The sequence below is a fragment of the Gymnoscopelus braueri genome (assembly GCF_963280865.1).
Source record: "Gymnoscopelus braueri genome assembly, chromosome: 18".
Classification (NCBI taxonomy): Eukaryota; Metazoa; Chordata; class Actinopteri; order Myctophiformes; family Myctophidae; genus Gymnoscopelus; species Gymnoscopelus braueri.
In genome coordinates this window covers 37,821,581-37,837,674 of record NC_137618.1, presented here as the reverse complement: position 1 = coordinate 37,837,674, position 16,094 = coordinate 37,821,581, and the positions used below count along the sequence as shown (strand labels likewise).

General features: G+C 43.5%; 1 protein-coding gene across 2 annotated transcripts in view; it reads right to left on the bottom strand.

The window, feature by feature from the left end:
* The window catches only part of sema5ba (sema domain, seven thrombospondin repeats (type 1 and type 1-like), transmembrane domain (TM) and short cytoplasmic domain, (semaphorin) 5Ba), a 227,406-nt gene that overhangs the window by 172,244 nt on the left and 39,068 nt on the right, over positions 1 to 16,094 (bottom strand). For both annotated transcript variants that reach the window (XM_080456598.1, XM_080456599.1), the window contains exon 2: positions 12,171 to 12,250. The gene's annotated coding sequence lies outside the window, so the exon portion shown is untranslated. The remainder of the gene's footprint in view (positions 1 to 12,170; positions 12,251 to 16,094) is intronic.

The window sequence follows — 16,094 nt, the reverse complement described above, 5'->3', positions numbered from 1 at the left end:
GTAGATCTGCTATTTAAAAAAATTGTATGATGTATGTTTCATAATACAATAATTTATATCTGAAAAGTAACTAGTAACTAAAGTTTTCAAATAATTGTAGTGGAGTAAAAGTACAATATTTGCCTCTGAGATGTAGTGGAGTAGAAGTAAAAGTACTGAAAATTAGAAATACTCGTTAAGTACAAATACCTCAAAATTGTATTTAAGTACAGTACTTAAGTAAATGTACTTAGTTACTTTCCACCACTGGATATTTACTACTATCATATACACTACTAGTGCAGTTCTCAACCTTTATTGGATCAGGGTCCACTTGAACATCTTGAAAGTGCTCAGATGGGTGGGGTGCAGAGCATAAGTTTATTTAACAAAAAATGAACAAATATTCATCTTATATTATCATTAAAATCTTAGTGTTTTTCCAATTATTTGGGGGCCCACTTGCAATATCCTCAAGGCCCACCAGTGGGCCCCGGCCCACAGGTTGAGAACTGCTGTACTAGTAGAATGAATTCCTCAGACCAAACCATTTGCATTGCATCAGAGCGATCAATCACAGGCAGGCAGCCCGATGACAATGCTGTGGCTGGTCTTTTAAAGAACTCTTTGTGTCTGTGTGTGTCTGTGTGTGTCTGTGTGTGTGTCTGTGTGTGCGTTGTCTGCGCGCAGAGAGTGACACGGCTGGGACCGCATGGCCAAACCGCCGCCGAGGTCACGGCTTTGCTCACGCAGACACAACACAGAGCAGTTGTTTGGCCTCTCTTTGCATATAACGCTGGCCTTCGTGTTGTTCTTTCCGTGCCTGTGGTAACAATGTAGCAGAGAGTTGAAGGGGAAAAAACGAACAAATCTGTCCTTTAAATTGCGAGAAAAAAAAACAGTCTAGAATGGCTGTATTCTTTCATGTGGAAAAGGTGAAGGAAGTAGATTGGTTGTGCAACTCAAGCAGAGTTTTATTGTGTCTGAACGCTGAATGCTGGGCAGGTTTCAAGCTATATAGCGGCACTTTCAAGCTAGCTGGCACTTGATGAGAATCGTAGCTGAACAAAGTGCCAAAAAAAAGCAAAGTGTTCAGAGGCAGAAGGTAATGAAAGGCACCAATCATTCTAAACATCTGACAAGGTCAACAGAGATTTAGTGATAGGGATTCTTCCATTTAAACATTTAATTGAAAACGGCAAGATACTGTATGCTGAGCTCATTCTCGCTCCTATAGCTACTGACACAGGAATCCAACGCAAATCTTATGTGGGAGCCAATTAACGGCAGGCGGATTTCTCTGTAGTGTTTTTTTTTCCTTCTTTTTCTCCAAAGCAGTCTGCCTTTGGCATTTTATAGGCGTGGGACAGTAAAGGCTGTGGCAGACAGTTGACGTGTCAGTCATTGTTTAATGTTCACTGGCCGGACAGCTCACCTCAGACAGATGGTATATATGGAGCTGCCCAGGAGAGGCATTCCACACCTCAGACAGATGCTGGTATATATGGAGCTGCCCAGGAGAGGCATTCCACACCCAGTAATGTCTTTATGTTACACTAAGAGTGAAATAGGTGACCTGTAACGGCCACCTTTCACCTTTTCCACATGCCTTGCACCCCCCTGTTCTATATTAAAGTAAAAGGCTCCAATCATACCGAGTTGCTCCAGCGCCTTCTTTATTCAGCTATATGTGCGTGTCTGGTGAGACGCATCGGATCAGCCTGATTTCGGCTTGAAGCGCGGTGGAATGTCCCTTTAATTTTTACACTTTGTAGTAGAGAGAGAGAGGGAGAGGGAGAGGGAGAGGGAAGAGCTGGAACCGTCAGGCAAGTTCAGAGAATGACATCACGTCACTCTAATGCAGTCGTTAAAAGCAGGAAAAGACAAACACTTTTGCATATCCCAGATGATACATAGTCTAATTTCACAATATCGATATACTGTAATTATTATTATCACTGCACAGCCCTAAAACCAGGTTGGCACACACACACACACAATCTTCTCTTATACTTTCGCAGTTACACAAGCATGAATACACTCGCACAACTGGATACAACTCACTTCTATCTGAGGGCTGGTCAATTTCACACCTCGCTCTCACAATGTCCTCTCTCTCTCATCGGCATGCAATAGGAGAATCTCTATGGTGATTATTGACTGGATTGATTGTTATACATAACCGTCAACAACTAAACGAGTGGCTCCTTTGAAAGTGCTCATCGTTTGGGGTTCACAGAGGCTCTCTCCAGACAAGACATGTAAAGGCAGCAGACTGTACAGTAAAATGCTCAGTGCCACTTTAACTCAGCGAGTGTACAAATGTAACCAAACAGACCCTTGCTGGGGCTGTTTGGTTACATTTGTACACTCTCTTGGGTTACAAATAGATAAACACCAAAGATTTTACTTTGTGGCTTTTAAAGTTCTGCGGCCAGTCCCCACATAGTACAATGGTGCAGTGATGAATGCCCACAGCTAAACCACAGGCCCATCTAATCTTCTCTCTCTCTCTCTCTCTCTCTCTCTCTCGCACTCGCTTACGCACACACATATACACAGTCACACACGCACACGCACACGCACACACACACACACACACACACACACACACACACACACACACACACACACACACACACACACACAGAGCTTCGACCAAAAGACAGACGATCCACCCAAATACTACAATACTACCTGCCACCCTGTGACTTGTGTGACGCACCCATCTCTATAATTAAATCCATTCTGATGTAATTACGTAAGACAAAACATCTTCGGTCCTGCTTTAATTGCTTAGTGGTCTCACAACGCGATGCCTTGTTACAGTCGCCCTGATGCATGACCCAGGCGCCGCGCCAGGAAATTTGGTGTTATAAAATGAGCAGCAACGCAGCAACCCAGTGATCATCTGTGGCATTGTTAACCAGTCCCTGATGCAAAACAAAGTGGTTCAAACAGAGCATTTACAATTCTGAGAGCGAGCCGACACTCCCTGCGAGTTTCTGAGGGGGGCCGACTGGTACTGCAATTACCGTAGTGTAATCACTGGTTGAAGCAAAACGAATAAATAACATTCTTTTTAGCTTAAAGGAGAAACAACATGGGTTATTTTCAACCAGACAGTGGAGGTCAATGACACTGTATCACAGCTAGGCACACACGCTGCGAACGAATCCTCAAAGACAACTAAGTGTTGTCCGACACCTGTTGCTTGAGAAAGAAAGATTTCTAAAGGCCTAATTACAGGCTTAATTATAAACTAATCCATTCAGGCCATTCATTTGGGTTAGATGCTCTAAATCCCCGGCATTTCAAACACTGGACTTGTTTAATATCTTTTTATTCTGACAACAACATTAGCACGGAGCAGAACTAATAAGGACTTTCTCTGTCAGCCAAGCCTGATGTCAGTGTTGGGGGGGCCCACAAAGGACCAGGACACTGACAACACAAAGAGCACTCATCAGCCCCAAAACCTCAGAGTAATTAATTCTGTAAAGAAGCCAAATTCTGCCAGATGAGTGTGTGTGGGGGGGACTCATGTAAAACGTTGGGGGAATGTGGAATGTGCCTTTATTCCGTCTTGACATTGAATAGTGACAGTGCGCGCTGTACCTATTCAAGGGCTCAATAACTTGGCTCCCAAGACACCCAAACAGCTCTGAGCCAAGTGTAGCCTTTCATTTGCAAGCGGCATACTGTGGTAAGCTTTGTCATTCTCTCTCTCTCTCTCTCTATCCGGAGCACGGAGGAGCAGACATGAATGTTCAAAGCTGGCACATCTGCTCCAGAACGCCGTTCACAATGTGAGTGGACCATTTTTAAGGTTACAAAACAGAGTATGCAAATTTTCCAAGGAGCTTCGCGGTTCCACGGGTCTCACTGAGTTGTTTCACTAAGAAAAGACCTGACAGCCGAGTGGTTAGGGCACGTACAGTACTGTACCACGTATGCTCTGATGCCTGGCACCATGTTCCCGGTTCGATTCCCGTCCGGTCGGACCATTTGCTGCATTCCCTCTACTCTATCTCCCTGTTTCATTTCTCTCTCCACTGTGACTTTCAATAAAGGCTCGGAAAAAGCTTACAAATTTAAAGGGACTACACAATGAATTTGAACTTTTTCTTCTTTTTTGTGTGTCTCCCCTACCTCTCTTCTATCCCCCAAAATACCCCAGTTTGAACACTCAGGCTTTCACAGCAAATCTGGGGTTTTCTGTAAATTGGTCTCAAAACAGGCCAAACTGATTTGGTCCCTGACGTGACGTCACGTCAGGGTACAATCCCTCCCGTTTTTCAGTTCCAACCAGTTTCCACACAGAACCAGGAGATAACATGCATACAAACTGGCTCAATAGCGCCCCGTGCCAAACAGGACAATGTGGTATTGCAGGTGAAAGTGCTTTATAAGCCAGAGAGAAGTTAGTTGGAATGAGTATATCTGAGGCTTGATTTAGGCTCAAACCTTTTGAAAAACGTTTTAGGGACATAAACAATATGATATTAAATAAAAATAAAAAATAAAAATTCATGGTGCAGGCCCTTTAATTTATAATTAACAGAAAATAGAAAGGTAGAAAGGTATCCAAACAAAACTTGATGAATACAATATATTAATAACCTGAGTCACATTGTCACAATGCAACCCACTCTGAAGAACGTCTGTGACGAAGGAAAGTAGCCTGATTATCAGACTGGACCTGCGTGGAGCTTCAGTCTGACATGGGCTCCATGTGTCGGCGATTAGAAGGGGGAGGGGATAAGAAATTCCCTAAACCAATCCTAAGGGATCCCCACGCCCACCTCCGACACTCATTGGACAATACAATTTGTGTACCGTCCTATAGGTTCACATTTACAACACCAGACCAAGAGGCAGTCCACTCAGAGAGTGGGCGGGGCCTATGGTCTGGAACCAGGCTAGAAGGAAAGAGGAGAGGAAGGATCGTTTTTGATTCAACACCACCTGCACGCTTCTGTCAAAAACACTCTTCTATTTCATGTGTGCCGACTTACGCATTAAACGTGTTTCGCTAGAGCGACCACTGCAATGAAACATGCATTATGGAGTGAACCGAGGCCGCATACCACATGGCCGAAACACGGCCTGACCAGCGAATTCCCAGCATGCGGGATCATTTGCTGTTTGTAATTCCACTACTATCTCTCCTGTCACTCTTCAAATGAAGCCTCAAAAAATGGCCCAAAAATTACTTTAACCCATTAAGACTTGAGGCCGATTCTACGAATGTCTTCTAAATCCCAACAGTATTCTGAAAAAAACGTATGTTTCTATATCAGTGGTGCTCAAACTTTCTCATGTCAAGGACCCTCAAACTTGCTCCAGGGACCCCCAGAAGCAAAGATTTGAGTTAAAAATGTTCGCTTTAAAACAATATGTATTCAAAGATTTGCACACAATTTCACGATCGTTCAAAAATAGCAGATCTACAAACTCATAGCGCGGCACTCGGTGCCGCGCTATGAGCTTGTATATCTGCTATTTTTGAATAGCCAAAGTGTAAAATAAAGCTTTTTTTTTTTGCTCAAATCAAAAAGTGACACAGATGCGTTCCAGTTCTTAATGGGTTAAGCTTGATGCCTTATTTATGATTGGCAGCCATCATTCCCCATTATTCTCTTTCTCTTTCAATGGTTTATGCTTATTAATATGGTCCTTTCAACTAAGTTTCCTGGCACAAAAGCCCTAAAGTGAATGTGTCTATAAACACCTTTGTAATGGTAATGGCTGATGGGTTCTTCTCTCAGAGGTTAATCGAAGGGATTGTTCTGCAAGGGTGAAAGGATGTGAAAGGCACTGATTGATTGTGTTCTGGAGGGCGTAAAAAAAATAAAGAATACGAAAAACTATCTTTTCAGTCAATGCCCTGCTTCCTCCTTGATACAGGAAGTGATTTATTTTGACAGCAACCTCATTGGGGTTTATTTAAGCCAAATAAAACAGTCTTTGTTCCGAGTTCTCTGTTGAATGCGCCGAGAAGGAAGAGAAGAGAGATGAAGAGACAAAGAAGAGAGAGAGAGAGAGAGAGAGGAGCGGCTGAAAAGATAGAGTGTGGGACAAGGGGGGAAATGACAACGTAAAAATGTGTGAAAATGTGAAACGGAGAGAAAATGTAGCTACGAGCGAGCTACTGGCTGACAGCCTGTTGGGTTAGATTCGACCCCACTTAGGAGGGAAACGTACAGGGCCAGGTCTATAATTAGAAAACACGGTCCCTCTAATCCTCGCTGAATGATTTAAGCAGCCAATACAGCCAGGAATTGACAACCCGACAGGCCCTGGCGGTTCGGAGTGTTTTTCCCACACATTCCCACGCACCAGGAGGGCGCAGGGAGGGGGAACCCAGGGGCGTGCTGGAAAAGTTCTGAGCTCGGGAGGTGAGGTTCAGGTGGGGTGTATGCATGGTGTGTGTGTGTATCCAACAAATCCCTGACTGTACTGTGATTTTTGGAAGTTCTTCAAACGCCAGAGACACGAACCTGAACCTGCAGGTTTGAAGTGCAGAGTTCACTAGTTCAGAGACTAACTAAAAAAGTTGATCTAATATCTTCTCCTTAAGCAGGAAGACCATTATCGTTGTTTCTATTCTTTCGCTATTGAGGTGTATCATTCTTAGCACAATGGATTCCGGTTGAGCAGAAATAATTGGGCTTCCCGGATAGATGGGAAGGGATGATCGTTATCCAAAACAGAGGTTCTCGCTCTCTCTATCCTTCCAGATAAACAATCATCATCTCCCCCTCAGTCTCATACACCTCATGACTGTTTAGAGACTCAGGCAATATACTTAATATCAGAGGCAAGAGGCGACAACTACTGTTTGTCGCATTCACAAACACGCGTGCACATAGACCTCCGCATGGTTTGATGTAGAGCAATTAGGTGGAGTGCTTGACAACTTTTTAAGTACAGGTTCATGTGGCTTCCAAGTGGTAGACATCAACAACTGTTTAGCCACTGTGAACACTGTCTGACTGTGAAGTGTGAACACAAAACTCTTAAAACCTCGTAACCACAAATACGCTGGACGAGAACGTCTACTGAATGTGTCTAAGATGTGTCTAACAATGGTCTGGCACCTTCCTACCTCTATGACTGCCTGCCTAGATATGTTACGAACCGCCCCCTCAGGTCTTCATTAGTGCTGACCTGATCGAGGTGCCTACAATGACATATAAAAAACACGGTGAAGCAGCATTCTGCTTCTACGGACCGACAGCGTGGAATAAACTCCCATTACACCTAAGACAGGGCAGCCTCTGTCGATAGCTTTAAAGCACAGCTCAAGACCTACTTCTTCACTCTTGCTTTTAGCAGATTCTTTGGTTGATTTTTAAATCTCTATGTTGATATACATGTCCTCACTGTATTGCCTGATTCACTGCCTTTTGCGATTTTTTTAATGTTGTTTTATGCTTCTGCTTTTCTTTTTTCTTTTTCTTTTTTGCTTTATTGTTAAATTAGTTGTAACTGTAATTGTATTCTTGCTCTGTAAAGCACTTTGAGCTGCATTTCATGTCATGAAAGGTGCTATACAAATAAAGTTTATTATTATTATTATTATTATTAAGCGGAAGTACACATTCCACGGGCATGAAAACCCTGTTGTGATTGGTCGAAAAAGACAGCTTCCTGGGTAAGTACATACAATGGAAGTCCGGTCCTATAGACACTGTCAGCTAGCTGTAGTTCGTCACCAGGCTTTTTCTCCTCGTAAGATGAGAAAAAGGTTGGTGACAAGGTTACTTAAACCCTGTATACTCCGTTGACCCCCAGGGGTCCATGCTAAAGGTCCCCTCCTTTTTTCCCCCTCCACACCAACTATCTTCCTCGAAAATACTCAGTCTATAAGCTCACAACGTACAACGATGCAATGCATTGTGAGTTTGTAGAACTGCTATTTTTCTTTCGCTGAATGTTTGCCCCAGAATAGGGACGCTACTGTAGGGTTACTGTGGTTAAGTGCAGGGCCATGTGGCTTCAAATTTAGACATCAACAACTGTTTAACCAGTCTGACTGTGCACACAAACCAGACCAAAGCTCTGAGGTCACAGTATTTGAGGGCTGATTTATATGTTTTCATAGCCTCCTCCCTTTCAGCTAGTCAGCAGCAGCTAGGTCCATCGCGGGGCCGGGTTGACGACAGCTAATCATTAGCCAGTTAGCCTCCGTTACGGCCTGGGATCCAGGCCTGGGCGATAAAGAACCAAACGACCCAAGGCTCACAGCTTAATGATCCAAAGATCAGCTCAGTATTTACGGGCTCAGTGTCTCCAGCATGGCCCCGCTGAACAAAAGCCCTCCCCCCTTTTTCTTCATCTTCCTCGGTGGAGGAATTGAGTTCATAAAACTGGGAAACAACGTTACGGAGTAATGAAATCTCCCACTAGGCACCAGGAAAGAAAAATAAAATGAAGGAGCCATCAATCGCAGGGGTAAAGCCTCTCCAGTTGATTAGATGATAAATACTGGCAACGCGCCAGGGAACAAATGTTCCGCACACACTCGTGGTATTTACTGAGCGTGTGTGTGTGTGCGATATACTTCGAGTGCCTTTATTATTTATGTTTCTTCGGGGAGTTTAAAGTTGCAGAGCGATGCGAGGAGTATCAACGCTGATGTCTACTGTACTTTAAGTATGACCAATATAACATTTTAGACAAGACTTGAATCCCACAAAACATTTACACATAAATTGTCTGAGACCTTCATACATGGTGCGACCTCTGTATCGGTTGAAATCCTTAGAAATGAATGAAAGAAGAAAAAAAGAAAAAAAGAATCAGATCCTACAGCTTTTGAGAGCTCCATCACTCAATGGCGGGAGGACAAAGGAGGCTTGGACTTAACTGCAAGGTCCAGTCCTCTCAAAATGACCCCATAACCATTGGAGCAGTGACCAGGGCAAACACTTGCAGCCACAATTCTTTATTATGCTCCCTGAACAATTGCCCCTACATGGGTATAACAACACAGGAAGGCTTACGTCTGATTTAAACTTAGCTGTGCTCTGGTGTCGCGCACTGAAAATAGCAGATCTACAAGCGTGACACATTATGAGCATGCGCGTGGCTATTTTCCGTGCGTGACACAATGTCAGGCTTTATTAATCTACCCATGGTGCGCCGGTAAGGGTAGAGAAACAAGACAGAAGAATCTCAGTGAACAAGCACGTGGAACTGGAACGCTGAGCTACAGCGTACAACGACTATACCGCAAGGTCCACCCCATCCTCCATCAGCGGTCTCATCAATCAGCTTCAAGCATTTTTGGCTGAAACCCGAGTTGTTCCTCGAAGCTCAGCCCGGACGAGGGCGAGGGCGATGACATCTTCTTTTCTCAAGCATGTCACAGGCATGGGCCAGCATCTGAGATGCGTTTTTTTTTTTACTCATCTTAGAAGAGAGGAAGAAGACCCTCTCTTCCATCTCCACCCCACCCCACCCCCCATCAACCAGCCAGTGCAGTGTGGTGTGGTGTGTGTGAAAGCCTCCTCTGTGAGCCTGGCCAAGGATCTGCCAGTAGGCCCCTCTCTCTTTTGTGCACTGAATGGGCATGGCTCGGCCACGTTTTTTAAAGGCACCCTAACGTACCGTGGCTGAGACCCACAAAGGCAGCCGTGGTAATTTGCCAGGGATAATGACGCTCCCTTAATTCGGCCCTAGGGGCCACAAAACCAAAATGCTTTAAAGCAAAGCCCCCCCCCTTCCAGGGATGAGTCCCCATGTCCTTGTTTTCGAGGTCTCTCTCTCTCTCTCCCTCTCTCTCTCTCTCTCTCTCTCTCTCTCTCTCTCTCTCTCTAACACACACACACACTCTCTCTCTCTTTCCCTTGTTCTCTCTCTCATTTGGGTTGAAAAGGGTTGTGTTTTCTTCCGGTTTATTGTCATTCCGCAACCAAATATCAGCAAACAGCAGCGAGAGGGGGGGAGAACATGCCAGCCACGACTGGAGGCCCCCTGCTCTCCTCCCAGAGGAGAGAGAGGACAGCAAACCAAAGGCAAACACAAGCAGAGCCTCTTTAACCCTTTAAGACCGGGAACGCATCTGTGTGTCATTTCTTTGGGCTATTCAAAAATAGCAGATATACAAGCTCGTAGTGCGGCACCGAGTGCCGCACTACGAGCTTGTAGATCTGCTATTTTTGAAAAATCATGTCGTTTTTAAAGCGATTTATTTTTTACTCAAATCTTTGCTTCTGGGTGACATCTGAAAATATTTTGTTCCCAGAAGCAAAGACTTGAGTTAAAAATGTAAATATATATATTCAAAGATTTGCACAAATGTTCCCGATTTTTCAAAAAAATAGCAGATCTACAAGCTCGTAGTGCGGCACTCGGTGCCGCGCTATGAGCTTGTATATCTGCTATTTTTGAATAGCCAAATAAATCTAAAATGACAGAGATGCGTCCCCGGATTGAATGAGTTAAAAGGAGCTGGAGAATCGGGCCTGGCTGCACTGATGCTCCAACACACATTAGGGGGACACATTTAGGCCACCGATTGAATCGAGAGACAAGTAAGTGAAAGAAGAGGTGGCCGCCGCGGGAGGGGAATAGAGCAACAGAATGTTTAAGCAAAATGCCAGGCCCCGGCCTGCCTGCGGGGATATAAAATATATATACAGACGCTGACAATGAGGGGGGATTGAGAAACACAACTGGCCTATGCCTTTCATGATAAATTGGCTCTCGGGGGAGTTTGTAGCCTTAGCGGTTGTTAGACAAGCTAAGCGTGCATTCGTTCAGTTAATAACCCCCCCCCCCGGATGTGCACTGCATACCGTTTTTGAACACTTTTTTGTATTCATTTTGTTTCGAGTACATTTCAGAAGCTAATACTGTACTGTTAGGTCTTACTTCCTTACATAACGAGAAGAAACACACTGGGAAAAGTGGATCGCTCCAATTACAAAGCTAACATCACTTATACTGCAGTGCGCATATCACACAATCCACCAGCTCATTATGGACTGTGTGTCTTGTGGGGTTGAGGGAGGGGGTGTGTGAGACAATCTGCAAACTTTTTAAGGGTAGAATGGCACTCGAATCCAGCGAAAAAGGGTTGTGATCTATCGATCCGCACAAACTCGGTGACTCCTTGTTTGTTATGGCGGCGGCCGGCGATATCAGCAGGTACTCACATGATGACATCACAACCGATCTGAGCAATGATTACACCACAAAGGACCAATTAGGGAGAGCTATGCCTCACTGAAACGATTCAACATTCCGAGAGAGAGAGAGAGAGAGAGAGAGAGAGAGAGAGAGAGACAGAGAGACAGAGAGAGAGACAAAGAGAGAGAGAGAGAGAGAGAGAGAGAGAGAGAGAGAGAGACAGAGAGACAGAGAGAGAGACAAAGAGAGAGAGAGAGAGAGAGAGAGAGAGAGAGAGAGAGAGAGAGTGCTGCAGAGGGAAAACGCCTCCAATAGCAGCCTGTATGAAAGAACCCAACCCCCCCCCCTCTTCCTCTTCCTCCTCTTCTTCCTCTCCCTCCTGTTTTTGTCCCCGCTCCTCGTCTCCGTTGCCACAATCATGCTGCTTTTCAAATTCACTTCTACTCTCAGTCAGAATAAAAGGCTTCCTACATAAAAGGCTGCCTCACTTCTTACTACAGGGGCCACCGAGTGGAGGGGGAATAGACGGAGAGAGAGAGAGAGAGAGAGAGAGAGAGAGAGAGAGAGGAATTAACAGATGTATGCCGTATGTAGGACCAGCAGGATATTTGGACAACGGTTTCAAAACAAAGGAGAGAGGGGAAAAAAAGTCCTGTGTTAAGCAGTAAAAAGAAAAGAAAAGTGTGGAAGTTATGGAACTTCATCACAGTAGTAAAACGTTGTGTAGAAAAAGATAGAAATGGCGGGGGGAAACTTGAATAGAAGGATAATTAAACTGAACCTGGCGTCTCTATTTTGTTTTCCAAAATAGCCAGTCTACAAGCTCACAAGGCATTGCAATGCGACGCGTCGTGGGCTTGTATTTTGGCTAATTTCACTATTCTTCATACAAAAACATATATAGAAGTATCTCTCTATAATGAACACACACGCACGTGCACGCATGTGCACACAAAGTGCACACAAAGTGGTTAAAACAAGTGCACTCCTGACATGCCAGGATGCAAGAAGAAGCAGATTGCAGAGAGAAACAGGAAGTGAGTACTCACCACCTAGGCATCACTGGCCCAGCATCCTCTGGTTGCAAGGATGGGCCTGACAACACCGTCTATCCCTTTACAAACTGCTTCTGGAGAGAGAGAGAGAGAGAGAGAGAGAGAGAGAGAGAGAGAGAGAGAGAGAGAGAAAGGGGGGAGGGGTGAGTCTTTCACTATTTTGTTCGCCTTCTTCGTATAAGTGGTGTGGAGTGTCACAAAGAGCTGCTCCCGCTCTCGTAAACAAACCGCCAACTTTTCAATGGCGAGTGCGGGGGGTGGGGGGGCAGGAATGGCCTATAAACAGTGGTGGAAAAAGTAAACGTTTTACTTAAGTAAAAGTATCAATACTGCCATGTAGAAACACTCAACTCATACAAATACAAGTAAAAGTCCGGTAATCAAAATTTACTTGAGTAAAAGTACAAAATTATTGCCATCAAGACATACTTAAAGTAACAAAAGTAAAAGTACTCATTATGCAGAATGTTCCGTTTCACAAGTTATCATATGTCTAAAAATGTTATTTATTATTTATAACTTTTGAAAATAGCAGATCTACAAGTTCAAGCTTGTGAGCTTGTAGATTGGCTATTTTCAAATAGCCAAAGTTTAAATAGGGCTGAAGTGGTTAATGTTTTGTAATAATAATCAAAATCTACAAAGTAACCAGTAACTAAAGTTTTCAAATAATTGTCGTGGAGTATAAAAAGTTCAATATTGGAGTCTCAGTAAAAGTACCTCAAAATTGTACTTAAGTACAGTATTTGAGTACATGTAGTTACTTTTTCCACCACTGCCTATAAAACAGAGGGAGAGAGGAGGGAACAGTCGAACCCCCGCCACTAAACTCCACTACATCAACTGCCTGGGGGCCTTCTCACCCCAATACAAAACCCACAGCCTTCATTACGTCTCACATGTCAACACCCCTGTAGCTATTTGAATTAAATGTACCGTCTATTTTGTGCCCCACAACAACAAAAAACACGGAGGCTTAAATGTTTTCCAATTTAACCCATTTAGACCTGTAATTATTTTTTTCTTTTCTTTGGGCTGTTCAAAAATATTCTGAACTTGTAGATCTGCTATTTTTGAAAAATCGTGAAGACTTGAGCAAATCTTTTTTTTTTTAAGCGAACATTTTTAGCTCTGTTACAACTTTTGGGGGGGTCCCGAAGAAAATATTTTGAAATGGGGGTCCACGGCCAAATATGTCATCATTTTGGGTGGTCCTTGACATTAAAAAAAAAAAACTGTTGGGATTTTGAAGATATTTGTAGAATTCCCCAGAAGCAAAGATATGAGTTACAAATGTTCGCTTTAAAAAATATATATATTCAAAGATTTGCACAAAATGTCCAAGATTTCCCCCCAAAAATAGCAGATCTACAAGCTATGAGCTTGTATATCTGCTATTTTTGAATAGCCAAAGAAATCTTAAAAATGACACAGATGCGTTCCCGGCTTTAATGGGTTAATTTATGAACGTACGTATAAATCAGGTGAATTTATACCTCTGGCTGGCTAAATCAAACGTGGAGGCTAATATGCGAAGAGAGCACTTTGGGTTACATGGGGCTTTTTTGATCTCGATACACAGAAGCAAATTGGAACAAATAGCCTCTGCTCGGTTTCTACGGCAACCTCTGATAGCGGTTCAGACCATCCATCCCTCCCACGGCGTAAACTGTGCCGTGATATTTCAGCCATTTCCCTTGTTTTTTCCACCACACAAAATAGCATAGAAATGGCCAAGAGAGCTGTGTGGGGATCAATTGTTTGCCTGTAGATTAATCTTATAAGGCTTTAGTACGGACTTTTACTTACAGTAAGGAGAGATTTTTCAAGTACACTTTTCTTTTTTACATTAACCCACTCAATCCGGGAAAGCATCTCTGTCATTTTAGATTTGTTTGGGCTATTCAAAAATAGCGGATCTACAAGCTCATAGCGCGGAGCTTGTAGATCTGCTATTTTTTTTTTAATCGTGATTTTTTTTGCAAATCTTTGAATATATATTTTTTATACATTTTGTACAATATTTTGTTCCAGGAACTCCCAGAAGCAAATATTTCAGTTCCAAATTTTCGCTTAAAATATATTTATATTCAATGATTTGCACACATTTTCACGTTTTTTTTCTTCAAAAATAGCAGATCTACAAGCTCATATGAGCTTGTAGCTTGTATCTGCTATTTTTGAATAGCCAAAGAAATCTAAAATGACAGAGATGGGTTCCCAGTTTGAATGGGTTAAGGTTACTGCAGATGTTCATTGGCTATGCCTGCTTTACTTTAGCAATAAAACAACTCGACAATGCAACCCCCTTTTTGCACACAACCACTCAGCGTGCACCATGATGCATATCGGTTTGGATATACTAAATATAGCCCAGGTGAAAAGACATTCAGTCAGAGTACCACTGCGGGATTCTCTGCTAAGAGGCTGCATGGGATTTTGAAGCAGCCAATCTGTGGCTACAAAAACACAGGTAGTACAATCGCAGTAAAAAGGATTTTCTATGGAGCTGAAAGAGAGAATTTACAGTCGAGCAGCAGGAAATGTCCAGCGGCCGAACAGAAAGCAGCTCGTAAGCCCTGCGTGTCACTGTGGGATCATGCTTTGCTTTATTCACTGAAACCAGAAAAGCAGGAGAACAACTCTCTTCAGCCCATAGCCTATATAGGTCGTAGGACATCTCCCTGTATGACACACACATGCATGCACGGACGCACGCACGCCAAGGTTCGCCACGGACACACACGTGCACACACACACACGTGCACACACACACACAAAAATGAGTATGCACATGTTCACAGTCTTCACACACTTACGAACAGACAGGCAGGCAGGCATGCACGCACGCACGTCGCACACACACACACACACACACACACATTTTAATTCTTTATTTGAATCCACAAATTACAATTCATTTTCAGGGAAACAAATATAACGGGGTTGATAGTTCATGGTCCCTAAGGAAACACATGGCACCTCCTCCTCCACACAGACAAACTGCCTATAATAGCTGAAACAGAGCAATATTTCGCAAGTTGTTTGGCTTAGTTTTTTGTCATGCCAGGGATTGCTAGGCCACTCGTGGTCAGCTTATATACATGGCCCAGGCTTCCAAATATGAGTACAGAGAATCTGCATCTGTACCCAAGGTTTGTTATGATTCTCAGTAGCGGTTGGTACTTAGAATGCTTATCTTGGTAAGCCTGGTTCATGTATAGATCAAAAACACAAACCACCTCCAGAATCAGAACCTCCTTGTGACAGGTGTCAACAAAAACGACATCAGGGGTATTTGGGATGTTAGCAAAGACATCACAAGCTAAACCAAACCAATCTGGTAGCACTCTTGAGTGTTTGTACATTGCTGCACTGGAAGGCATACATTTTTTTGACTGCATCGGACACTAAGTCAACAATGCGAGCAATGTACACATTTTTATATGCACTACATCCATTGATGATGTGTGCAATGGATTCTAGGTGTTGTTCAGAATCATGATGGTTTATACAGAGTGGACTATGGATGTCAGGATACCAGATTGACAGGTTGTACTTGGTTGGTAATATTTGCATTCTTGCTTTGATGGTGAATTTTAACACACACACACACACACACACACACACACACACACACACACACACACACACACACACACACACACACACACACACACACACACACACACACACACACACACACACACATATACTTAGCAATCAGCTAAACAAGGCCAGAGATCACTAGACTAGATCACTAGACACTCCACTGACATGCAATGGACTGAATGGTTTTGAAAGGGTTTGATAGAACTTAGAATCTACAGCAGCCTGCCCAACTAAGATCTCGCCTCCCCTAGAAAACCCAAATAACCCAAATGTGCGTGCTTAATGTCCTCAAAGTCACGCATCCAA